Source organism: Psammomys obesus, unplaced genomic scaffold (assembly GCF_907164565.1).
Source record: "Psammomys obesus unplaced genomic scaffold, mPsaObe1.curated_primary_1811, whole genome shotgun sequence".
In the NCBI taxonomy this organism is placed as follows: Eukaryota; Metazoa; Chordata; class Mammalia; order Rodentia; family Muridae; genus Psammomys; species Psammomys obesus.
In genome coordinates, this window is record NW_026585690.1 from 2,978,693 (window position 1) to 3,005,987 (window position 27,295).

Consider the following 27,295-nt stretch of genomic DNA (forward strand, 5'->3'; position numbering starts at 1 on the left):
ATTATGTAAAGAACTTGCCCAAGTTTACAGCTGGAATATGGCATAGCCAAGTTCAAAGACAGATAATATTCAGGGTGTTAACTGTTCATTTTGATGCACAGATCATGTCTGATTTGGGTTCAGATATAAAATGGAAAGCTACCTCTTCTTTAGTCTCTTAGTTACATATAGATGATATTTGGAAGAGAATAATTAATGAACCATTGATAATTTCTCAAGAAACTGATGAGACACAGGAAAACCACTCCCAGCATAGATCTTTGCAAGACACAATCATGACTACACTATACTATGTGGCAGTTTTCAGGCATATGAAAATCAGCGAGAGTCCAACTCTTATACTAGATTCAAATTCGTCATGTTTGAAAACAGACTGTACCAGCTATATGAACTCACTCAAGTCACTTCATTTCTCTGAGCTTTGTTCTTCTTGTTTGTCAACCAAGGATGATGGCTGCCTACCCCTCCTAGGTTCTCTGCTGACTGAAGGAGATTATGTGTGCATAAGATGGTCCTTTGACACAAGGAGCTGCCACATGTTACTGTGTTAACAATTGTCATGCTTGAGACCACTTCCATCTTGCTTAATTCCTTTCAGTTCTGCCATGTTACTTATGAACTGTCAGGCAGGATTCTAAATGCTTTATGCATTAACTCACTTCACACTGTAACCTACACAGTAGGCTCTGTGAGCATCTTCACTTTCCAAGTGAGGGCATTGAGGTGTTTAACCTAACATGTCTGTCCTGGAGTTAGCTTTCTGAGCCACCTTTCCAAGCCTCATGGGTGCTATAAGCAGCCTTCCCAACCTCAGACTGCTAGAAATCTCCAGAAATGGAATTCAGACTAGTATTTTCCCACTCTAAGTCTAGACTGCATTTTTTAGTATAATTTGGGACTGATGAGAGTTAAAGAATTGAGAGCAAAATTCCACTTAATAATCAAAGAGGCTCTAACCTTGCAGGCCAACACATGCATACCTTCTAGCCCAAATCAGACTTTTCTGGAAAAGAATTAAGTTGCAGAACAAAATCAGTGAATTAAGTATCAGAAATTAGTGAGAAGATAAATTATATTAATTTAATAACATAAAAATGAATCAGAAAATATGAAATGTAATAAATTGTCAAATTGAATTCCTAAAAGCTCACTTTAAAATAACAAAATAGACCAACAAGAAAATAATTATATTTTATATTATGTGTTGCTTTTATAATGATCTTAGATAAGAATGCTTACAAAATTGTAATTGTCTTACCAACAGACAAAAATAACAGCATTTGATTTAACTGATTTTGTTTATCATTTAAATCTATTTCTCACTTATACATGAAAATTGATAGAGTGTTATATAATATTTTTATGTGTATATATACATTGGGGAATATTTAAATCAGGTTAGACATGTTTCTCTGTCTTCGAATGGTTATTGTTTCGTCATGGTACAAACTTTCAAATTCCTGCCTTCTGGCTTTTAAACCTGTCTTTTGCATTGCTATCTGTGGTTACCATGCTGTGCAGTACTATATTCAAGCTTGCTCCTATCCAATAGCAGGACATCTCACCTCAAACGCTGTCCCTGGTGGCTGGTAACAGCTACTCTATTCTCAAGTCCTACAAGATAACCATTAAAAAAAATCTTTATTGGGGATTCACTAAACATTTTATGTACATTCTGTCTTTGAATATTCAAAATTCAGTCATCCAGCAAGTGTAGGGATAGTATCTTATGTATTGTATGGATGTATTGTATGGATGCATTGCCTGTCAATTAAAAAGCCTATGGCCTACAGTAAAGGGTAGAATAGAAGGTGGGATATCCATCAGGCAGAAAGAATTCTGGGATAGATCCAGGCATGTCAGATTCACCTGGAAGATGTGAGGAGGACAAATGCATGGTACCTGAGCACAGGTAACCAGCCATGTGGCATAATGTAGATTTGTATAAATTTGTTATTTTAAGTTATAAGCTAGTCAGAAAAGAGCCTAGCTATATGACCTAGATATTTGTAAATATATTTTGAGTCTCCTAAGTCATCATTATTCTGGGAGCTTGAGGTAGGTAGGAAAAAAACCCCCACAAAAGCAAGTTTTTACCAAGAGCCTACTGTCTACCAGCCACTCTTTTTAGGAGGGTGGCATTTATCAGTGAACAAGACAAAGCCTGGACTCTGATGACATTTATCTTAGAAAACTTACAAGAAAAGTTTAAAAATCAAACAGAAGGAAACAGAACAAATGTTTACAAAATTTTGTGGTTTGGCAAGCTGACCCCTAAAGATGAGGTCAAGGGCAGAAGCAGAGCAGTAGACAAGGCAAGCAAATCTGAAAGAAGCCTAGGTGAGGTCCTCACACACAGAAGGTTGATTCTGAGAGAACATCTAGACAGAAATTCCCTGTGGCCATCTGTAAACAGCAGAGGTCAGATGTCAAGAAAAGAACTAGAAGAAGAGATTCAGGAATGAGCTTTCTGAAGGAGAGAGAGCAAGCTGAAGTAATGGCATTTCTAATCTCAGTGAGTCAAAGTATGAGAGAAATGCTAACGGCCAGAGGGCTGATGCTAGAGAAATAAAGTGTGTGGTAGTGATGAAGAGACAGGGACCTCACAGGAAGATGCAGAGATGGTGGGGCCATTTAATCATGCTCAAAGGCAGTTAAGATAAAATAGTAACAACAACAACAACAATAATAATAATCATAATGGTAAGCATTATTATTTTCCCTAGCAAATGGCAAATACTTGGAAAAAAAAAAAAGCAGTAGTCAGGAAACGGCCACAGCAAGTATCCGCAGGCTGAGCTAGGACAGTGGCTAGCCTGGGCCATAGTGTTGACTCTTGAATAACCTGGTACCATTCTGCTCACAGAAGACTATGGAAACAGGAGTATTTCCTAGTGAAATACTCAAACATAACTATTCTTATACGTAGCTCTTAATTTTCAAGATACAGCCAGTTAGAAAAGACTTGGTCATCCATCTTGAAAATGAGTGAGAAAAATTTGAGTCTTCCACTGTGAAAGCTGAAGTTTCACATCTTTCTTCATAAAAAGATTTATTTTTGCTGTCATTCAGAAGGGAAAATGCTTGCTTGGTAGTGAGTGTTTGAAAGAGGAGAAAATGGATCACACTCAATTGCAAAGTTGTATCTGCATTAGGAAAATATCAGTTTGGCACGAAAGATGCTATGACTTGTCAAGCAGATTAATCTCAGAGATGGAAAGTCCTAATCAAGCGGAGAGGATTTTAATCCATCTCCTGGATAGATAGGTTGGCTGTGGACTTGCAGCCGCTATGGGAGTGAAAAGAGATGCTGGCAATCAGTAAAAGCCCAATATGTGGAAACCATGATGAATTCAGAGAATGTGTCTGATTAGATTTGTTCAATATTTGCACATTCCCACTTTACAAATATAGCAGGATGATCAAGAAGAATGAAAAAGAAAAGAAAACATAAAGCTCATTTAGAAAACACAAACATACAGTGACTTTTTTTATAATTGCAAAATATTTTTTCATACAATATTTTTGGTCATGTTTTCCCCTCCTCCAGTGCCTCTTAGATCCTTTCCACCTCTCTGACCACCGACTCTACACTCTCTGTCTCTCTGAACCAAACAGACACAAACCAAAAAAGGAAACAGAAAAATGAAATGTGCATGCAACCACAACAAAACCCTCACAGAAATATCAACGCTACAAATCAAAACAAACAAGCAAAAGACCGATAATACAACAAATGCCAGAAGAAAGCAAGATGAGACAAAAATCGTCTGAAAATACCATTGAGTTTGTTTTACCTTGGCTAACTACTCCAGGGTGTGGGGCCCGCCCTGAAGTGGGGGTAATATACTCAGGGAGGCTCCAGTGGAGAAAGCTAATTTTTATTTTGCCAGTGGGTATCAACTGCAGATAGCAGTGCTTAGAGGAGGGGACCCTTGTCCACTTCCTCTTCTCAGTGCCAGGACCCTGTCTGAGTTGAACCTGGGCAGGCCCAGGACCTATCTAGTCTCAGGTTTTTGGCTTCTTTAGCAGTGTCAAGTATAGGTGGCATTTGGTGTGTTTGTTTGAGACAGGGTCTCCCTGGGTCTCTCCCTGGCAGAGACCCTTTATTTCCCACTGGGAAAAGGGCATGTACCACCATGCCCTGCAACTACAGTGACTTTTTAAAGCCCTCTGTAATAGGTAACATGGCTAGAAAATCAGATACATTTTCGGCCATTCTCTTTCCTCCTAAGTATAGGCATTGTATTTTCAAAATAGAAGAAAATGGTAGCAAGAAAAAAAAAAAAGTGACACACAAATGAGCTCATGTCCCACCCTAAACCTTTGAATGATGCTGTGGTTTAAACCATACTCAGCCTAGAGTGTCGGAATAACACGGTCTCGCTGGAGAATTCCTTAGGAAAAATATTTGCGGAAGCTCCCTTCCCCCTTCCTCAAGTCTATGTCTGGAAGCCTGGTGTGTTTTGCCTTTGATTACCAGGAATGGGTGTAAAGGAGGCGGGCTCCAGGACAGCAAGATGTTAGGCTTTGGTAAGGTCGTTTTTGTCATTTCAAGGGTAGTATCAAGGTCGGTGAGTCCCTGTGACCTTTAACCGGATGCTTTGTGGATTGTGAGTCGCCAAAAAGCAGAGTCAGCACACAGGACACAAAGCGTGCTGCTGTGTTTTCCTCTGCTGTGAGAGCTGTCAACATACCATAAAGAAGTCAAACGGATAGACCGAGGAGATTGATTTATATTGCAAAATATGCTAATGCTAACGAGAAAATAACCAGAGCCCAATTCCTAGTCACGGATGAGTTGGAAATCTTAAATTACAATTTGTAACATTGACATCTTATAATATGTGCCGTGTCTCCGGCTCGCCACAGAAAGTTGGTGCTATTCAACTAAGGAAGACTCTGCGTAGAAACAGGACGTGCGCGTCTGGGCGCTGCCTGAAAAGTGCATCAGCTGCCACCACTCTCTCACGCTGTAATATATCTCTCCTCTCAAAATCTTCGGCAAGTTGAGCGCACCATCTGCTCTTTGTCTGTAACCTCCTGCGCTTCCCTTAATCCTGAAGAATGGTTCTTGAAATTCGTACAGGACTCTTTAAAACGTTCGCCACATACTTTGAGAAGCATCTGGTTGGAAGAAGTCCCGCTTTCTGTATTTGTTCCCAGTTGTCTGCTGCGTGCCATGTTTCATGTGAATCTAGTTTTGTTAACTTTGGGGTAATTTTTTTTTTTCTTTTAATAGTGAGCCTAATAACCCAAAGTAAGCTGCTCAGGCTTGTATAAATGAATGACTCAGAGTCAGGAAAGCTTGATTAATTTACCTGCTGTCTAATCTGTACAAGGTTACCTGGAAATGGGTGTTTGTTTCTTTTGCTTGATGGCTTCAAGATGGTCCTTGTCCCTTTAAGGAATCTTGGATACCTTGCATATTTGCTCAAACATCTGCTCAGGTTTCAGCAACGACTTCATGACAGCTATAATTCACACAGCTCTCCCTCAGCAAACAAGGCAGCAACCTGTCAGCAAGACAGTCTCCCAAGGAGCCGGCAACCGAGGCCGGGAACCGAGAGTTATAAAGAGGAGCTGGCTCTTAGTAGGGACAGCGCTGTCAGCTCGATGAGCTACAGTGGATTCTCTGCTGCTGGCCACTTTTCATTCTCACTTTTTCCTATTCAAATAGTATACATACTAAGATACTGGAAATTGCAAGAAATAACTATCTTACGTGATGTTAAAAAAAACAAAAACAAAAACAAAAACAAAAAAAACAGCTAACACTTCCGTGGTGCTCACACGGAATAAGTATTATGGCTTTAAGATATTAGCTCTTGACTCAAGCGATGGCTGCACTGAGATGCACACTCTCATGGTCCTCGACACAGAGAGAAGGAAATGGAGGCACGGGGTTTTGATACTTGCTTGAAGCTTTTTGGCTGAGAAGCAGGGAAGCTGACACGGCCCAGGGTCAAGCTCTTAAGCCCCACTGTCTGCACGTACCCACCCGTGCTCATACCTGCACAGCTTTCCTCTCATGCTGCGCTCCAATCAGGTTGGCAAAACAAGCTTGAGAGAAGAACATGTTTGATTGCTGACTTTGACTCTGTTCATTTAATCACGACGCTTCCTTGCACTATTTACAAACCCTGGAAGACGTCTTTGTGCTGAAGACATTTTAATTTAGTAAAAGCACCAAGGCTCTCTACTTCACATGTCACCTGCTCGTGTAAACTTTCTGGGCCTACGAAGTAGAAACGATGCAGGAGAAAAAGTTGGAGTGCCAAGTCAGTGTGCAGAGAGTTTGCAGTAAAGTTGTCAGCCTCAGCTTTCCTCTCTGAAGAGTGGAATCTGTCATCCCCATACCTGTTTTTTTTTTAAACTGTTTTAAATACATTTTAAGTTGAAATAGAATTACATCACTTCCTCTGTTTCTCCCTCCAGCCTCTCCCAGCTACCTACAGTTGAAGGGAAGCTACCCTCCCTTCAACTCCTTTCATGCCACCCCAACTCTCAACGTGGTTCCTTCTTTTTCTTTATTACCAAGTGCGTGTATATTCCCTTGTATGTATGTACCTTTGAGTATACACAAATATAAACAAATACAACCTGCTAAGTCAATTTTTGTGGCTTTTTTGTGTACATAATTTGAGGTTAACGACTCTTCAATGGACAACCTGTAATGGGTCTCATCCCTGGAAGAGGCTAATTTTCTTTTTCCTAGAAATCATTACTTGCCTTTAATTCTTTGCCTCGAATGGGACCGCTCAAAAATGTTTGCCTTCCTTGTTAAAATAGCTGTTGATCTTGCCATTGTCCTTGTGTTGTATGCAGCCATTTCTAGGAGATACTGTTTCATAACAGACTTCCTGGGATTCCAGCTCTTAGAATCTCTCTAAGCCCCTCTTCCTCGAAGTAATATCTATAGGAATTATGAGAGAGTTGACTGTGTAGGGGCCGGGGTCCCCATGATCCACTGATCTCTGCACTGTGTTCAGGTGTGATTTTCTGTGATGGTCCCTTTTGCTGTGAAAAGAGGCTTCTTTGATGAGGGCTGGTAGCTACACTTACCCATGCGTGTAAGGACAAGGCTCCGGAAGGCTCCGGATGAAAAGAAATATGCTGGTCTAGCAAAGTGGTGGTAGTATATCCTTTTCTAAGGTCCAGAGCCTCCCCAGGCCTGGGAAGCTGGCTACAAATTTCTAGAACCAGATATGATTTCCCGCCTGTTGGGTGAGCCTTAAATTCACTTAGACAGCTGTTGGTCACCACTGGCATGAGAATGGCATTATTGCACCTTGACACATATCTTGTCGTGCTGCTAGTTATCATAGTTCATAGTTGTCCCAGCTGCATAGGACTGTTTAGTTGCTCCCCTCCCTTGGCAGCTTACGTAGTATTTTTCTGGAACCATGGAACCTGGGCTGCAGAAAAGAGGCCTCTTGGTCCAACTCAGCTTGAATCATGTTAGTCCTCTGTCCTAAGACCAGCTTTGGAAAGACCTGAAAGGCCACCGAGGTATATAACTATAATCTATATTATATTGGCAGCCACTTGGACTATATTAAACAAGGCTTCTTGTGCTGTGACACATACATAGACACATACACATACACACACCTTAAAGAAAATTAAGCCACCTGGGCAGACAATGCTCCCCACAAAAACTACACATTTATTATCACGGTTATTTCTACAAATGGATTGTAGATATCAATATCACATCAACACATTTTATAGAAACACCAGTTCTTAAGTGCCTGCCGTTTGACATATTAGGACTAGCTTACCACATACTGACATTTTTGTAGTCCGATTTTTTTTCTTCCTTACTTCTGGGCTTGACATTTACTTAGGAATCTCAGTAAGGCTGAACAGTACACCCAACTGTGGCAAAATACCTGCACTGTAAGTTCAGAAGATGCCCTGGAGGATGCATGCAGGGGGAGTCTGCACCTCGAGGAGATGCATCAGGCTTTGCAAACTGCCTTTACTCCATGCTGCCCGGCCTCAGAGAAGGTGCCACAGAAAATTATATACTAGAAGTCTAGACAAAATATCTTTGGATTTTTGTGTGTATACTACTTCAGATTAGATACTGCTGCCAAGGGGTTAATTTGACTCAAAGATCCCTCCCCGTGAGGTGTGAGAGCCTGTGATATAAATCCCATCTGTTTCTGGAAGCAGTTTATGGGTTTGGCAATCTTATGTGTTGGCTTGACAATTGCTGAAAAAATCCTGTTTAGCATGATACAGGTATAATTTTTAATAGTATCCAGATTTCTTTTCCTCACCATCTAATTTTAAATTAGAAGCCACTCCAGCCCAGTGTCGCCAATACAAAATTTGTTCTGAAAGTGAGTACAGAATAGCATCTCCTGACCAAAATGATGTGCCTTGCATCCCCCAGCGCAGAACTGGAATATTATGTTGAAAACGGTCCTGCCACATTTCTTTTTAAAAATTATCATTTTATTCCTATGGATGTTTTGCCCGCATGTATGTCTGTGTACCACATTTGTGCAGTGGCCATGGAAGCCACCACCACCACAGGGTACCAGTCCTTTGGATCTGGAGTTACAGATGGTTGACTGTGAGCCACCATGTGGATGCTGGGAATCAAAACTGGCTTCTCTGCAAAAGAAACAAGTGCTCTTCACCACTGAGCCATCTCTCCAGTGTCCCCACCCACAATGCTTCCTAACTACAGTCCCTCAGTTTCAAGGGACTGTCTAGGGACTTTAGTGGGTTCTAGGATCTGATACAATCGCCAGACTTGTGAGAACAGTGCATACATGTGTCAGTTTTTATGCCTCAGACAAATACTTATGATAAATGACTAAAGTGAGGAATGATTTCTTTTAGCCCATGCAGGCTTCAGTGTCTGGATGTTTGGCTCTGTTGTTTTTGGCTGTGGTGAGACAGAATGTTTTGTCAGAGAACACATTGATAAGCATAGCAGCTCACCTCAGAGCAGCCAGGAAGCCACCAGGGTTAGAGAAAAAGACTAGGAAAAAGAAAGATTCTTCATAAGCATGCCTGCAGTGTCTTTCTTCCTCTACATATACCCTGCTTTTCCTAATGTCTCCATACTCTCCCAATATAACGCCATGAGCTGAGGACAAAACAGTCCATACATGGTCATATGGGAGGCTTTTTATATTCAGAGAGTAAGAACATTCATTTTCCATGAATAACTTTTCTACAGGTAAATCCAGGTTTTAGAAACTAAAGAAGCAAAGACTAGTTTTACTGAAGAAAACCAGGATGTCATCCTGAGGAAGACAGAAAGTTAGCAACAGAACTGACTCCATCTCTTGACATCTTGTGGAAGGAAAGCACCTGCTGATCCTCCCCTCTGCTTCTCTGAGTCTTGTGTGGGAACTTCCCTCAGGCCTGTCTATGCAAGATAAGAATTTAGATCATAAAATTTACCTTTGGCTTGGCTTCATGAAGGAAGCCTGCTTCAAACCTAACTTTCCTTTAGCTTCAGAAACTCTTGCCAAGGGCTTCTGTTCCTTTGACCAATATACTGACTACTTCAAAATCCTGCTGGCTGTACCAAAGTTGATCCCCAGTTTCACTGAGAAGATAGAATAACCACAGTACAAATATGTTTTCCTTTCTTTCTTTCTTTTTTTTAATCTGAAGTAAACCAACAGCAACAGCAGATCAAGTACCTGAGGTGTGAGTATGTGGCACCAACGTCTGCACATGCTCTATCAAATAGCAGGAAGTGAGATGTCTTAGGCTATGTCCACACTTCCAGAGGGGGTGTTAGGTTTCATGATTTAGGACTCATGGTAGCAGGGTTCTGTCTCCAGAATGAGATGATCTCATGAGCTTTAGATCTGTGGGCCAAGTGAGCAAACTTACAGTGAATAGCTGTGTCCTGGAAGAATATTGATTCTTGCTTCCTCTTCTCATAAAGAAACCCTGATGAACTCTGGTCCCCTTGTCCTTATCATTCTTCCTTCTGGTCTTTTTGAGCTTTTCCCTTCCTATTGAGTAATGATTTGGTCATTCAAATCCCAGAATTCCACATTGCTATGCTTATTTGTTTGAGAAGAAGAAATCTAAGTGTTCTTATCTCTGTTTAGACTGCTCGAACTGTGGCAGAGTCAACATTTCATACGGTACCTGCTTTTGTGTTTGCTTGATATGTTGGGCTAATGTCTATTCCATCAGCTGCCTTTTGAATATGCCCCAATTGCTGAGAGCCAGATAAAAAGCTCCTTGTCCACCTGTATTTTCATTTAGACAACTTTCCACTGGCTCTGTTCCCCATCAACTCCTCCGAATCTTTCATTAACCATCACTCATCTTCATGTTCTTTAAATTTCACTTTTGTTCCCTATTTTCTAGCTGTTCTTCAAAATGGCAGCTTGATTTCAGACCGAGTCTTTTTGAGATGGTATTTGGGTAAATGCCTTCACTCTGAAGCCTCGGAGCCATGACAGTATAACCAGCTTTGAGTTAGCCTGCATCTTTAGACACTGTGTTCTTTGCTAGCTAACTAACAAGTACAGTGTTGACAGCCCCGTGGCAGCTTCCTACCACCAGGTCCCAGTCTATGTCCGGGCAGTGATTTTACGTGATCAGTTGCATCTGGTTCAAATATTAAACTTGTGGGTGGAGGGGTTGCTAATGTCTACGTTCCAGTAAACTGTCTCTTTCTCTTTATTTCTCTGTCTCTTCCTTCACAAACACACACACACATGCACACACACATATACATACACAATGTCAAATGCACAGTTTTTGGATGAATAAACACACCCAAGAACACTTCCTGTGCATGGACAGAATCTTCAGTCTTCATTCTATCTAAAATTCCGTTGTTAATGCACAGAAGACTAGTTAAGACTGCCATTACAGCTCCAAAATATCTATGAGTAGATATCCTCAGGGCTCATCACAGTTGTGTGAAAATTATACTTTGGCATTAATTTATTCAGTTGGATCTAAGTGATAACATAGAGAAGCCAGTGCCAGAGATTTTATTATTCCCATAAATCCCTGAAATTTATTTATTCATTTCCCGAAGGAAGAGGGCCTACCACATGCCAAGAGAAACATTAATTTATCCATGAAGCAGGAAAGGTATGAGGAGAAAAGCCCAGGCATAACATCCTTTGCTGTTGTTCTTGTTTTCAGGAAAGGTGAAGGAAACCTTAGGCTCATGAGTGCCCCTAGTAAAGTCAGTGAGCTCTACAGAGGTAGTCTCCAGTGGTCTTTCACCTGGCCCTGGATGACTAAGAGAAAGGCAAACATGGCTTGATGTATGAAAGTGTGATAAGGAGATATGTGGGGTGTGAGCTTTGCATTAGGGAGCTTGTACTGGATGTGGAAGAGGTACCACCACACAAGCCGCTTGCTGTCTTGACAAACTAGCTAGCCTTCCCCTTCAGTCAGCAGCAGCTCCCAGGATGCTAAAACATCACAAGAAACAGATAAATAATTTTAAAGCAATGAATCAACACAATATAAACAGCTGATAACTTTTCCATGATCTTCTATGATCTCTTTGCCAAATCAGCAATTGAAAAAAGAAGACTATATGTGTTTAGAAGGGAAACCTGAGGACAGTTAAAAAAATTACAAATTCTCTATGAGGATCTTGTCTTTATATCAACCTGGTATCTACTTCATGTCTGAGAAAAGTAAGACATCAAAAAGGATCACGCATGATGGAAATCCAAAGCCCCCATTATGCAACCAAAAGGCAAAACAGTAACAAAAGAAAACCAAAACCCAAAACAACCAAGATGGCTGAAAACAAAAGTTTCAAACATCTACCAGGCCCAGGAACTTTGCAATTATTTAATAGACTAATTTATGAGATTATTTGTTAAAATAAGACCTTTATTGTCCCTTAATTTTTTTTTTTTTGCTTACAACATCCTGAAATTTTTAAAAGCAAAGTAACCCCCACCCACCCCCTGCCACAGCTTAGCAAGCTCAGCAGAGTGGACAATGGAGGAAGGAACCATATCACCCAGTTCTACAGTAAGTTAAGTTTCCTTTCTGGTAAAGAATACAGCAGTGATAGCAGAGGGTCTGAGACAGACATAGGGTTCATATTGGTTCTGCTGTTCCTGTGTTATCCTATACAATCAAGTTGTCTCTTTAACCTGCTGCCCAGTTCAGAAGGATCTCATGATTATTTTGCACCCCCTTTACTGACTCAAAGTCATGTAGGGTCTTTTAGTAAAAGAAAGGTTTGGTGGAAACAAACCTGAAAAAAAAGTAAAAAGATTTAGAAATGGAGAAAATTCTGATTTAAAATGTGGGGATGTAAGTATATGGAATTCATATCATATGGAAAGCTCAATTTTCTGTATCCGTATAGGCAAAACAGAAACAGTATAACAATCTCAGTGTTATATCAGGATTTATTCCCTTGTAATCTTTTAATCTTTTAACTAAGAATGTGCTTTCTTTCTTGGTGTTTGTGAAAGTCTTTGGAATTTAGAAAAACTGGTATTACTCTGTACTTCACTACTGAGTTACAGATGAAAATAACAAGAGAAAATGATCATGTCTATAGCTCAGTGGTAGAATATTGCTTCTCATGTGCAAGGCTCTGAGTTTGATTCCCAGCACTGGAAGGAAAAATGAAACAAAACAAAACCAAGAAAAAGATATGTAAAACATTCTTTCATAAGAAACCAGTAGGACAAAAAGTTAAATGGGCAACAGTGATCTGATGGAAGACCTGAGAGGGCATGGGAAAACAGGTCAAACTTAGCATTGTAAATGATGGCGCTTTACTGTCATAGCCCAGATAAATGGTGGACAGGAAGGAAAGTGGTACAGGATAGAGATATTTCACACTTTAGATTGATACCAGAATGGGGGGGGGACAGTGGGGGACTATGGATGGTAGAAAAAGACAATTCCCAAACTACATTCTGGAAACTGGCTGGTCAATTATTTCTCTTGTTTAGAAAGTATGATTAAAACAAGTGAAGCATTAAAAGAAGTGGATACATCAATATTCCAAACCTTAAAGGCTTATGACATGGGAAATACAACATTGTACCTGAGGGCAAGCTCCTGCCTTAACCATCCCTTATAGATAAAGCTCTTCCCTAAGCAGCCATAAAGGGATCTCTCAGTCTCAGATATTTTAAGCATGTTTTTGTTAGAATGTTGGGTCAGAATGCTTTGTGGTCATCTTGCTCCTCTTGTGCATCAGCCAAGCAGGACTTGACAAAACAGCTCAGGCGTGGCTGATGTGTGCCATAAAACTATCACACCGAAAGGGTTCCAGTTCCAGGGGACTCTCCAAACCAAGCAGGGCCGGACACTGTCTCTATTTCCTGAGGCACACCCAGCCTTTTTACGCTTTAGTAAAAGCAGCCTCAAGTATCTGAGGCCCAGTTTTCCAATCGGGGGCTTATCCACCCTCTTGGAAGATAGTTTAGACAACTGAGGCAGTTGCTGACCTCTCAATGATCAGGAAATACCCTGCTGGTTTAAACATGTTCTTTATTTACTTACACCTAAATACAGTTCTCAAATTATTGGTAGATATCAAATAACTTTTGAAATGAGTTTTTAATAATTTTCACCGTGGTGTGGTTCGAAGGAGAATGTCCCTCATAGGCACTGATGCTGGAACTTTTATTGTCCAGTGGGTGGTGTGCTTGGGAGGAGTGAGAAGGCACAGCCTTGCAGGAGGATGTGTATCCCCAGAAGAGGGTTTTGAGGGTTTTGAGATTCATCCCATTCCCAGCTCCCTGTGCTTGTTTAAAATGTGAACTCTCAGCGTTCATGCTCCTGCTGTCATCTGAAACGTCATCTGCTACGGTGCTGTCCCATCCATTTTTGGGCTCTAACACTCTGGAACTGTAAGTCCGAATAAAATGTTTCTTGGTAGTGGTGTTTTATTATACCAACAGAAAAGTAACTAATACAAGTTTGTTACACATGAAAGGTGGGCACACTCACATTTATCAGAGATGCCTCATTTTTTTGATAACTGGTCATTTGTTCAGTGAAATGACTTTTAGGAGTGTTGGTTTGGGAGCTGAGTAGGGTGACGTTGAGGAGGGTTACATCACCAATAAATTTCTGGCCTGAACGTGTAGAAGTTTCTTCATCTTGACTTGTTTTTGTTTGTTTGTTTTTCTCTAAGTAGTAGACTCTTTAAGTAAAAGCTATGCCAACAAAATCCCTTTTACCTTTGGACTGTTCGTATCCTTCCACAATCTACTTTCATCAGCTTATATTTTTAAGCAGGATCTTCAAATTTGCCAGAGCAACTGAATGAAGAAACAAAGGGTGATGTGAGACTATACCCAGTTGTAGATTCTGATTTCTGGAAAAGGTGTGTGGCTCAACATCCCTTCCACCGGTGGGAACCTAAGAGCGGGGCTCAAGCACGGCGATTCAGTGATTCCCTCCACATCCACCTCAGCTGGTAATGACAGAGCATGAGGGGAAAATGCAAGACTCTGTTTCCTGATTCAAACCATCCCCATATACCTCTGTCACTGGTATTTCTCTCCCAAGGCCACTGAAGGACCCTAAGGAGAATCAACTCGGAAAGGATGTCACGATAAAACAATGGCAAAATACAGCAATGGCTCAGTTGATGACACATGAAAAAAATCACTCCATAAACAATTAGGCAGCAACTCACACTACTTAAATAAGTACGTAAGGAGGTTCATGCGCCCCAAAGAACGGCTGCAAAATTCAGTCTCATTCATACCCTATGTTAGACAAACAAAGCCAACTAGACCCAGGAAGATTGTTTTAATGTATTTAGTTTTTTTTTTTTTTTTGCTATCTCATGGATACAGATAGTTTAATGGATGCAGACAATTAATCCTAATTGTTCTTTCATCATTCTCATTTATTGCCTCCTCCTCCAGCTCCAAACAATCTTTTCTTCCCAACAAGTCCCTGTGCATCTAATTAGGATTACATGCATGAGTCTGCATCAGGAGTTAATCACTTGATCAAGGGTAATTTGGCGGTGAGACGCTACACTACTGGGAAATGTGATACCCTCCTACAGCAACCACCAACTGCTTATAGCTCCTCAGGTAGTGGTGGGGCCTCATAGGTTCCTCCTCTCTCCAGGACGGAATGGTGACATTTCTCCAGGTCTCGTGTAGGTAACCACTGCTGCTGTGAGTTTACAGGAACAAGAGCCACGCCATGTCCAGAAGACAGCATTTCACAGCACTCCTTCCCACCCTCTGCCTCTTCCATTCTTTCTGCTCCTTCTTCTTCTATGTTCCCTGAGCCTTAGGAGATGTGGCATGTGTCTCATTCAGGATAGATCGCTCAATAGTCACTTATTTTTACAGCAACTTAACAAGTGATGATTCTCTGCCTTCATCATCACCTATTCCAGAGAGAAGCTTCTCTGTCCAAGTCTGAGACCCAGATTTTGATGTGGACCAATCTACCCAATCTCTTTGTGAAACAGTGATTAACTGTTCCACCTGCTTCTGCCCACCTAACCACTCTGCCATGCCAGAGCAACAAATGTGTCTCCATTGTTTACTTCCTTACAAGGCCCACCATGTGCAGCCTTTTATTTAGCCAGGCCCTGAATACACAGTACGGGTCCTCTGAAAGTCTAAACAGAGGAAAAAAGAGCTCCTTATATACGTGAAAATCAACCCTAAGCTTCTTATATATTAATCAGTTAGTAATCTCATCTTGGAGAAGATATGTAATTGGTGAAAATGGAAAGGTTTGAGAGTAGGGGAACTGATAGGAACCAAGAAAACGGTCTCCAAACGGTTAAGGGTTCTAAGTCTGTTTGCTTGTGTGCTGTTGTTTCCAACTCTGTTAAAGTGACCTAAAAACAAGCAAAGAAATCAGCAGTAAGCAACAAAACCAACACTGTTTCCATCTGCGGCCTCTTACATGGTACTTGATCATTTCCAATCATAAATTTTCTTCCTCGTAGCTTTTCAAAGTGCTGATGTTTCACAATGTGGGTTTCATATGTAAACTCCAGTCTGTACAAGGATCAATATATAAGTATCATTTTCCTAGGCAAAGTGTATAGTTTTTGGTATAAAATTATACCACTGCTCCAGTATGTGTGTTTCAGTGGCTTTCTTTTCCTTCATATGTTAGAATATCACCCTTTTTCTCTTTACATTTAAAATTTTGGTATAATTTCAATCCTGTCAACATGTTGCAAGAATTGTAAGAATTCCTATATTTTTTTTTATTAGGTCTGCCCATGTCTTGGTTTTAGCAGGTTTGCTGTATGATTCTCCATAACACTTTCAGTAATATGGAGAATGAAGCCAGGCTCACGAGGTTTCAGATGGAAATGAGGCCATTTGTAGTCATTCTGGTAAAGAAGAAAACAATTAATTGTATTTTTCAGCATACTGAAACTTTATGGGAAGCTGAATTCTACAGTAATAAACTAAGGAATTTGGCTGGGGGAATTTTAACATGGCATGATATCCTAGCTGTGACATGATAGTTGGTGGCAGCTTTTAGGCAGTCAGGAGAAAAGTTTGAAAAATTGTGGAGGTTAGCTAGAAAAGGAATGGGTTAAAGGTGATGAGTAGAAGATGCAATTGTTAGTGATTAACTGCTTTAAAGAGATACCAAATGTATGGCACTGGGAAAGAAGGAAAAGATTCCTTGAGGAAAAAAAAAAATCTCATGCTTCATCATCAGAGAAGCAGAGAGTAGGAGCTATAAGGTCAACTGAAAGACTTTCCTTTGAGAAGAGAGTCCAGTCCGCTGGGAGCCTTGTACACACAGGAACAGGGGAGTTTATTCCTGAGTTCAGCCACCCAGACATCCACAGACCAGGCCCTTGACTGCAGGGGTCCAAATGCTGCTCAAGCAGGCAACAGGCTTTAACATCATCCAAGGGATATGGGCTTTGCAGACTTACCACATGCAAGAGTTTGGGGGTCATGGGATCATCACTCCTGCAGGCAAACCCCAAGAAGGCAATGTATGAAGCTTTGAGGGTGAAGATGAAGATGCGATGGAGAAAAGGAGGCTGGAATTGTTGGGAATGTGGGAGAAAGAAAAAAGTTGGAAATCATAGAACTTTGGGAACTTTGGGAGAGCAATCAAATGCATATTGCAGAATGAGGTGGCCTTGAGCCTTTGGGACCAAAGGAAGAAAATTACATGGTTTCAGCATAAAATAATCCCTCACTGCCTCCAGTGTAATTTCCAGGTCTCCAGTGGAGGCCATGTTTTGTAGTTTCTTTAAGTGGTGAGGTCTAGGTGAAGAAGGAGTTCTTAGGGCAAGAACAAATCTCAGGAAGCCAGAACAAATCCTTCCTTAACAATGAAGATGTTTCCATTTCCATAATATTTCCTGAATTGACAGGTATTATATTTCTCATTTTTTAATCATATGATGACTAATGGAAAGGTTAAATTCATTGTAGTACTGTTTATTTCAGAAGTTCCTGTTGATTCTTGGTGATTAATGCTTATCATACATGTCATAGATTTTGATAAACTATGAAAACTTTAGAGACTATTGTGATTTAAAGCACACGTTTTCTAATTCTGGCCATGGAGTATAGTTTTTAAGAGAAGAAGTTCCTTGTGAAAGGGAGCCTACTGTATAGACACTTACACAAAGACCTTGGAGATGGAAAAAGACAAGTTCAGTTACCTCTGTCTCCTAGCTCAGTCCATGAACATCAAGTTGTAGTTTATCCTGTATTTTTCTGATCTTTTGACAGAATGCCAGTTGCTGCAGTATGCAGGCTCACTAAATAAATGGCTAAGGCTGTATCCTATACCAAACATTCAAGAAATAAGCATTTTATTCACTTGCTAAAAAAGAAAGTAATCACATGGGGTCCTGTACACAGTAGGTTCCCAGGCAACATTTAAAAGTAAATAGTTATTATTGTGTTTCGATATGGAGTTTGGCTGTTGGGATGAGCTTTTTTACAGAGCCATTTATCTGTTGAAGGAAACACTGCCTAGACACCAGGGCATTTTCCTCGTTGTCTGTATAGCTGTGTTGTACATACAAGTAGTATTTCCAAGACAAGATATTAAGTGGAGCGAAATGCGAAAAAATTTGGTTAAAGTGTAAAGGAGTTTAAAACTTATTGCAAGTCAATTATTATTTTTTTTGGTAGATGTTGCTTTGTATAATTTTATAAGTTCTGTTGAAATAAGCAAATGTACTTTTTCAATCAGTGTTTGGCAGAACATTTCACTTTATCTCTTCCCCAGCAAATTTAGCACATTCATAAATCATACTTGTAAACTGGAAAGGGCTATTTTTTGTTTGTGTGTTTTCTTTTTTTTTTCCTTCGGCTTTTCAAGATAGGGTTTCTCTGTGTAGCTTTGGCTGTCTTGGACTTGCTTTGTAGACAGGCTGGCCTTGAACTCACAGAGATCCACCTGCCTTTGCCTCCCTGAGTGCTGGGATTACAGGCATGCACCACCACGTGTGTGTGTGTGTGTGTGTGTGTGTGTGTATGTGTGTGTGTGTTATGTGTGTGGACATGTGTGTGTGCTATGGTGCATGTGTGGGGATCAGAGGACAACTTGTGGGAGTCAGCTCTCTCTTTCCACTTTCACATGGCTTCTGGAGATTGAACTCGGGTCATCAGACTTGCAATCAGGCCTTACCTGCTGAACCATCTTGTCTGCCCATTATTTTGTCATTCTAAAACATAGCTGTTATTACACAGTGGCAAAAAGACAGAGGAGATACATGCTTTTCTCTTGTTTATAGGATCAGTAAGTTAAATATAAGTTCCACCTAAAAAAGTGTATGCTTTAGAACCGTTTGTTCTTTTGGATACTTCTAGAAATTTTCTTAAAGAAATATCAAAGGCAAAATCATTATGAAAGTCTTCTCTTTTTATAATTCCTTTTTTTTTTTTTTTTTTTTTGGGACAATGTCTCAAAATGTGTCCCTGGCTAGCCTGGAATTCTCTATGAGGCAATGCTAACTTTGACACGATGGCCTCTGCCTCCTGAGTGCTGGGACTAAAGGTATATACCATCACACACAGTTTTTAATGTTTAATTTGTAAGGAAAAAAGTAAACACAGATGAATAGTAAACTTATAAACCCCTTTATTGCGGGTTCTTTACGCAGTTGCTTTATGTTTTTCCTACAAAAGCAAAACAAAAAACCAAAACCAACCAAACAAAAACCCATTCTATTATTTTCTGCTTAAATTCCCTCATTTCTAAATGGAATGATATTCATTTCTGCTTTGGAAGGGTAAAGACAATTGCAGCCAAAGAAGAGGACACATTCTAGAGTAGGCGTGTGGGCCTGTGCTGGAGGTTGCATCCTACCCACCCCCAAAATGATGATCTGGTGTCTGAAACCTAGCACTTAAGAATGTGATCTCAATTGGAAATAAGCTCTGAGGAGATAATCAAGTTAAGGCAAAACCTTAAGAATGAATTCTAGTCCATTATGATTCTGGAATGAGTACTCAGACACCAACGATAGTGGAAGGGAGGAGTTGCCACTGGTGGATGAAAGCCAGGATATGCTAGCTCCTGAAGGCTATCAGATCCAGTTTGCCTTCCCATCTTTTTATTCTAAAACCACAAGGTGGGGCGAACAACCAAGCAGAAAGATACGCTGAATCAGCGGGTTGTTAGGGGCAGGCCCATTGTCTCAGGTATTTCACCAGATCATTCTTTCCCAGGTAACAAGTGAAGTCATGCTTGGCAAATAGGCAGTACTAACTGTGCTTTAGGTAGATGGCACATGCACCGTGGGACAAGTGCATATGTCAGGGGTGTCCCTGCATGGACACTTAGAGAGGCTGCTGACTGAAGATGCGAAGGTGAAGCCTGGATGGCCTTGGAGGGTCCAAGATTTTGGAGATGCAGGAGTTGTGGGAAAGCTACACTGCTGAGGAAAGCTACTAACAGGGCGTGGAGCCTGCCCAAGACAAAGAAGTGTGTTGCAGTCAACAAGGCTGAAAGGAGTTGGAGATCTGAAGAGCACTTTGCCATCAGACGTGGAGGTTTGGAGTTTTCCCTGCTGGGGTGTTGGTCTTGTTTCAGTCCAGTATTTCCTCACTATACTCCCTTTCCTGTGTTTTGAAATGGTAATGCGTGTCCTGTGCCACTGTATGCTTGCAAGTATGTGATCTGCCTTTTGATTCTGATTTTACAGTTAAGAGATTGCTATGAGTCTCTGAAGAGTCTGTACTTTTAAACAGGGTTGAGACTGTTATAGACTATGTGGACTTTTGAGTTAGACTGAATGGACTATGACATGGCTACAAGCCAGTGGAGGCTAGGGAGTAGAATGTGGCAATTTGAATAAAAATAGCCTGCATTAGGAGGTGTGGTCTGGTTGGAGTAGGTGTGGCTTTGTTGGAGGAAGTGTGTCACTGGGGGACAGACTTTGAGGATTCAAGTGCTCTAGCCAGGTTTGTTTTTGTTCTCTTCCTGCTGCCTGCCTAGCTAGATATAGAAGGCTCAGCTTCTCCAGCACCGCGTCTGCCCATATGCTACCATGCTTCCCACCATGATGACAATGGACTAAATCTGTAAACCTGTATGCCATCCCTAACTAAATATTTTCCTTCATAAGAGTTGCCATGGTCATGATATTTCCTCACATCAATAGGAAATTGACTAAGACAGTACTGTTAATATTACCTTTACTTGGTTGAAGAAATTAATTCTCAGATATCTCAATAAAGCTATTCCTGGTCCTTTAAACTAGAGGTAAAATTTAAACTTGAATTCAGGCAGTTGGATTACAGAGTCCGTTCTCTCAGCACTAAACTGCAAACTATGGGTATCCCAAAGACACGTCATCAAATTATACAGTTATGATTCTAGAATGAGGAGGATTCCATATTAGCTGGGAAAACTTTAGGCATTAGTACATGTGCTCTTTTCCTGTGGCTACTCTTAAAAGTTGACACAAATGGATGACTTGAAAACACAGAAATGCATTTGTCATAGTCCTGGAGGTTCTAAGTCAGATGTAAGTATTTTTACAATTCTCCAGAGCTGTAGGGACAGATTCCCCCTTTATGTTCTTCAGCTTTGAGCAGCAGGTGTCGCCCTGGTCTCTGCCTGTCAGTCACATTGTCCCCTGCTCTTCTGTCTGCACATGTCCCTTTTCCATAGTCTTATAAGGACCATTTTTAAAATTAAAGCCTAGATAATCCATGATGATCTTTTTATCTCAAGATCCGAATCTTAATTACATCTGTAAACACTCCTTTTGAGAATAAAGTAACACTTAGACATCAGGCATGTGACGCTATACCTCTTTGGTGAAGCACAGTTCAACCTTCTAGAATCCTGTCTTGTATTTTTACAGTAGTGTATGCTCCCTTTGATCATGGTAAATCCATATCACTCATTTATAGCAGTGAAGAAATACAACCACAAGACTCTAGGGATAGAGAAAGGGAGAGAATTAAAGGAGAGAAAATGACCTCTATATGTATTAACTTTTACTTTGAAAGTTAACAAATACTGGTATTTGAGAGAAGTTTAAAACAAAAACTGACAAGCTGGAGAAAATAAGGCTACATAATAAATACATGTGTGTAAAGGACTTATGGGCAGCTGAGGTGACCCGTTTTAATTCACGATCTCTCAAGGGGTATTTTCAGAGAAATAGAAAAGTCAGTGCCATGATTTTAAATAAGGCCACCCCCTTGCTCCTGTTTCTATGGCAAACAAAACACAACACTTCATGATAATTTTGTAATCTTACGAGACTGTCTTGACACAGACATTGGCAAATCTTGTGAAGGCAGCAAAACAATTGTGAGTCCTTTCATGTGAAATGTTCACGACAGGCTGAGTTCAGAGTGGTAAGCAGCCGAACTGTTATTCTTAATAAGAAAGCTGGAATGTTCTTGAAAGTTTTTCACACCCCAACAGTTTAACAATAAGCATGAACAGACAATTCAAAAAAAGAAACACAGGCAATTAAAAAATTCCATCTCAACAATGAACAAATAAATGCAAATTCAATCTTTGTCATCCAACTGACTAGTCAATGATTAAGAAGAATAAAATCCAATATTGTGAAATATTTGAATGAAAGGGAATTTTCATAATTGCTGGCAGGATGTAAATTTGGACAAATCTTCCGAATATGAATTTAGATCCATCTACGTAAAAATATTTGGAATGTCCAGCTCTTTTGACTCAATAATTCTCTTTCAGGCAATGTACCTTAGGGAGGCAAAAAGTACACATATCCAAAGATGTATCCACAAAAGGGCCTGTTCTGAGAGGTTTCTGCCACTTACAGATTAGAGGCAATATGTGTACAACACTAAAATGCTTTTTAAATAATATATTCACGTATCAGAGTTCATCTGCCAGCAGTGAACGATGGTGCAGCCCTTCATCTACCAACATGAGCATGAATTGTGTTAGTGGCATGTTGACACTTGAGAAAGGGTTCCAGAAAGATAAGCTACCTCATTTTTGTGAATGGCACATTTTCTTTACACACTTAAATCTCTTCTATACTTTTTTATGTTTTGACGCAGAGATAAATATGAGGTACAAAATAGTATTACTTTATGATTATATGTGACATTTCTAAAACCATATATTAGAAAATTATTACAAATATAGACCACGCTATTTTAAAATATCTAGATAGATTATATGAAACTTTTGTGTTTATTATTGTTCTCTAATATCAGTTAAGATTTTTGAACCACATGTACAATAACTGAAGTGTTCTATAAGTTTTTTAGCATAGTCTTTTTAAAAGTCTCCATTGATGGGGATGGAGAGATGTCTCTGTGGTTAAGAATACCGATCAGTCTATTAGAAGACCAGAGTTCAGATCCCAAAACCTACGTCAGGCAGTTTGCTAATGCCCGTTACTTTAGCGCCAAATGATCCAAGGTTCCCATGTGCACATGCGTGGGCACACACAAACATACACAAACACACACACGGGCACAAACACACAGTAAAACTTTTAAAATAAATAAATAAAAGAAGTCAGTAAAAAAAAAAAAGCAATCAGTCAGTTAGGCTGTGCTTCACATTTGTGAGCTTTTGTTTAATAAATCTTGTACTGTGAACTTACACAATTAATAGAAAACACACATGGAAAAATTTTTAGTGTAAAATCATGCTGTTTGTTGCCAGAGAGAAATAAAATTCTGTAACTAAAAACAAAGGCCAATAACACTTTCCTGTTTGCTGCTGCAGGACAACCATTTGCACTGTGCAGTAGATCCATGCTTGGAAATTCACAACATGGCTTAGATGAAGGGGAAATAGGCAGGTGTTAAACTAATGTAGAGATATTCTGCTGTCGTTGCTGCTGTCTGTTCTAGAATATAACGTTGCCGGGATGTTTATTCCCATTCAGCTCAATTCAGTATACAATATCCGAGCCCTTAGAACTCACAGTGTTCAAACAAGAGAACTGCAAGCCAGTTACTAGTCTCAAATGGGTCATGTGTTGACCTTGTCACTGAGCATTTTCCTGACTTGCAGTAGAGAAACTGCCAGCAGCACTGAGGAACACTGTGCAGGTACTCTGAGAAGTGCTAAAATGAGTAAGTACGTAGTGAAGAATTGCTTTATGTGCATGGTAGAACATATATCAAAATAATCATGATAGGATATACACTAGCTCACATGCTTTTTTAGCAGTGAGAACATTTCTTACTCCTTTTCTGCAATGTCCAATACAAATGTGTTATTAATTATAGTCACCATGGTGTACAATAGATCTCCAGTTTCTGACCTGTGTTGCTTAGGGTTCTTTAGAGGAACAAGGCTGATAGATCATATATACATACATATATATGTGTGTATATATGAGTGATGAACAGCTTCCCTTTCACGCATACCTTTCAGCCATTCCTCAGCTGTTTCATGCATTCAGCATTTCTAGAGTCCACTCAGAACAGGCTCATGTGGTGCTTGTTGTCTGGTTCCTGAGTTGTTGCAGTCATGATGATCTCCTTCCGGAACACCATGCTTTTGTGAATGGTGGCATTTCTATCTTACTGAATGCAGACTTGTCTTCTAGAGCATGTATAGTCTTCTCTTTCCGATGCCTTTAGCTACTATAACTGTTTTCTTTCATGGATACTGCACTTGTATTGCATGCCAGGCAGAATACTGATGTTAAGGATCAATGCTTTCTCATGGTTCGCATGGACTCCGTGTTTCTTCCTTTTTTGGTTGTACATTGCTCCAAGAATGGTTACACATTAGACACTACCAAAACATAGGCGTGTTCTCACTGTTTAGATATCTCAGTCTTTTACTGACCTGGAATTTGACCATTAAGTTAAAGGCTATCACAACTGCTACACATCTGTCATCTAGTAACTTCCATCCATTTATTTACATTCTTGCCATCTTATTTTAAACATAAAATTTAAACATCTATAAGACAAAAGTAAAAAACAAAAAGCCCAAAAGACTCATGGTAAAGGAGACACACTGTCCCATCTTTCCTTCTTTCCTATTCTCACTGTAGATCCTGAAGATCCAGTGGTTCTTTAACATCACTAAATGATCTTCTTCACACTGCACTGTTTGGTATTGGGATATTGAGAATTTGCTCTCTTGTTCCAGCTCTATGCTCAGCCCCAAAATTCATCATATGTTTTATGTTTTAGGTAAACAAATTAAGCGGTTGCATGATCTCACTCATACAGAAACTAAACAAGCTGATCTCATGGGGAGTAGAGAGGAGAACTCTAGAATCTCACCATAAAATAATCATTTCCGCCATTTCACAATACATATATGCTTCAAAACCTTATGTAAACATATGGTTTTACTCTGTCAATTTTGACATTAAATTAAAATAAGAGTGCAAACTCCTCAATGTCTGGACAGAGGACTGTTTTTACTGTGCACGCACCAAATCCAAAGCAGTGATGATTATTCAAGGACTTTCTTCTCCTAGGGTGTGAAGATTCTAGGCAAACTGAGGCATGCCATTAGGTGAGCATTACAGTGCACAACTATGAAGCAGAATGCATGTGTTATGCAAAGTTACCCTAACTAATATCTTTCCTGATCCCTTCACTGATTTATCAATTCTTTCACTAATCCATACAATATTTTATCCACTCTTCCCATGAATGCTGAATGTCAGGATGCAAATGTGAATGGGCTATTTCTCTCTGCAAGCTCATACTGTGGATGCATGGAGATGATTCTCTGGTCTATTAGGCTATGTCTAATGGCTGTGGCTAATGGCTATTAGGTCTATGCTAATGGCTCTGTTTTCCTCCTGGGTTGCAGGCCACCACCATCTGTGAAACAGAGTGTATTTTCTCTTCTTCCCAGGAACTCTGTGCAGCAAGGATACCATGGGTAGGTACCAGATTCAGCAACACTGGCCCCGAAGAAGTTTCTCCAGGTCTTTTGTCCAAAATATTTCCTAGAAGTCAGTGTCTCCTGAACATTCCCCTTCTTTATTTTAGGTTCCCAGTGTATCTGAAACCATTTTAATTTGTGTGTTTCTTTCTGATTGACTTGCCTATATCCCTGCATAGTACTTTATGAGGATAACCCATTGGTCAAGAAGATTTAGGGCTTTCTATTATTTTTATTTTAGTCCTAACCCAACTCTCTCTACCACCTCTCCACTCCACTCAAGCCTGGATATCCCACTGAACTACACAACACTGAATAGTCCAGTTCTGCTTAAGACACAAATTTGGGGAGTCCAACTTCAAAGGTTATACACGGTCATGGTTGTGTTACACATTTGCCCTTCCTGTTGAATGAAGCGTGTGAAAAAAAGCATGGGGAGGTGCCTCTGTCTACCCAAACTCTGGCACATGCAATTCTTTTTTTTTTTTTTTGTATTTTTTTATTTTTATTATTAGTTACATTTTATTAGCTCTGTACCCCAGCTATATCCCGCTCCCTCATTCCCTCCCAACCTTACCCTCCCTCCCTCATCTCCTCCCTGCCCCTTTCCAAGTCCACTGATGGGGGAGGACCTCCTCCCCTTTCATCTGACCCTGTTTAATCAGGTATCTTCAGGACTGGCTGCAAAGTCCTCCTCTGTGGCCTAGCAGGACTGCTCCTCTCTTGGGGTGTGGGGAGGTCAAAGAGCCTGCCATTGAGTTTCTGTCAGAAATAGTCCCTGTCCCCCTTACTATGGGAAACCAATTGGTTACTGAGCTACCACGGGCTACATCCAAGCAGAGGTTCGAGGTTATATCCATATATGGTCCTTGGTTGGAGAAACAGTCTCAGAAAAGACCCCTGTGCTCAGATATATTTGGTCCTTGTGGAGCTCCTATCCTTCCCACGTCACACTAACTCCCCTTCTTTCATATAATTCCCTGCACTCTGCCTAAGATTTGGTTGAGTCTCAGTATCTGCTTTGAAACACTGCTAGGTAGAGCCTTCAGAGGCCCTCTGTGGTAGGCTCCTATCCTATTACTTGTTTTCTCTTATGTCCAGTGCACATCCCATTTGTCTTTCTAAGTGAGGGTTGGTCATCTTACCCCGTGTCCTCTTTCTTGTTTATCTTCTTCAGGTGTGTAGATTTCATTAGGCACATGCAATTCTTGCTGAATCTCCCCCCATGTGCAAGTGTGAACATGGAGACAGAGCGGGGCACTCTTTCTCTTTGAAGAATATGCTGGCAAGGGTATCTTTTTTGGAACATGGCCTTTTGTAAAGAAAAAATAAAAAAGCCCAACTGTGCTGAATCAGACAAAGAAGGCAGTGATGGAAAATTTCAGCACCCTTCTGCCTGCCCCTTCTTTCCATCCCCAAGAAATTAAAAATAATAATAACAAAAGGATACCACTGAGAATATGCAGTGCATTCCAAGAGAGTCCACCACCATCGTGTTTAGGAACCCTCGGGCTTACAAAGAACGAAAGCCGGTGCAGCCAGCAGCCTCTCACCTCTTTCCCTCCAGTGCTTCTGTTATTGCCGTGGCCCGCGCCATCACAGGCGTCTCCCTGTGTTTTCAAACAAAAGCTTGGCTACCATTTCTAAACATGTCATAAGAGCTAAGCTCCCTTTAAAACTTTAAGGAAACAGTTTAAAAACTAAAGGTTCAATCTGAACTTCATTAATGGCTTCCATGAAGCCAAACGCGGTCTTGAGAGGCCCGTTAGTGTGATCTGGAGCCTCTGAAGGCCCACATAGTTTTCCTGGAGTCCAAAAATGCCTCATTTGGGCTGGCATTGTTCCCTGGCTTGTGCTGTTTGAGGCCTTTACTGGGTCCAGGTAAAATTCACATCTTGTTTCCCTCTCTTGATTCCATTAGTGAAGATGAAGTGCTAGGCTGCTTGGAGAAGCAGCGGCTAAAGGGCCGCTTCTTGTAGGGGCCGAGAAA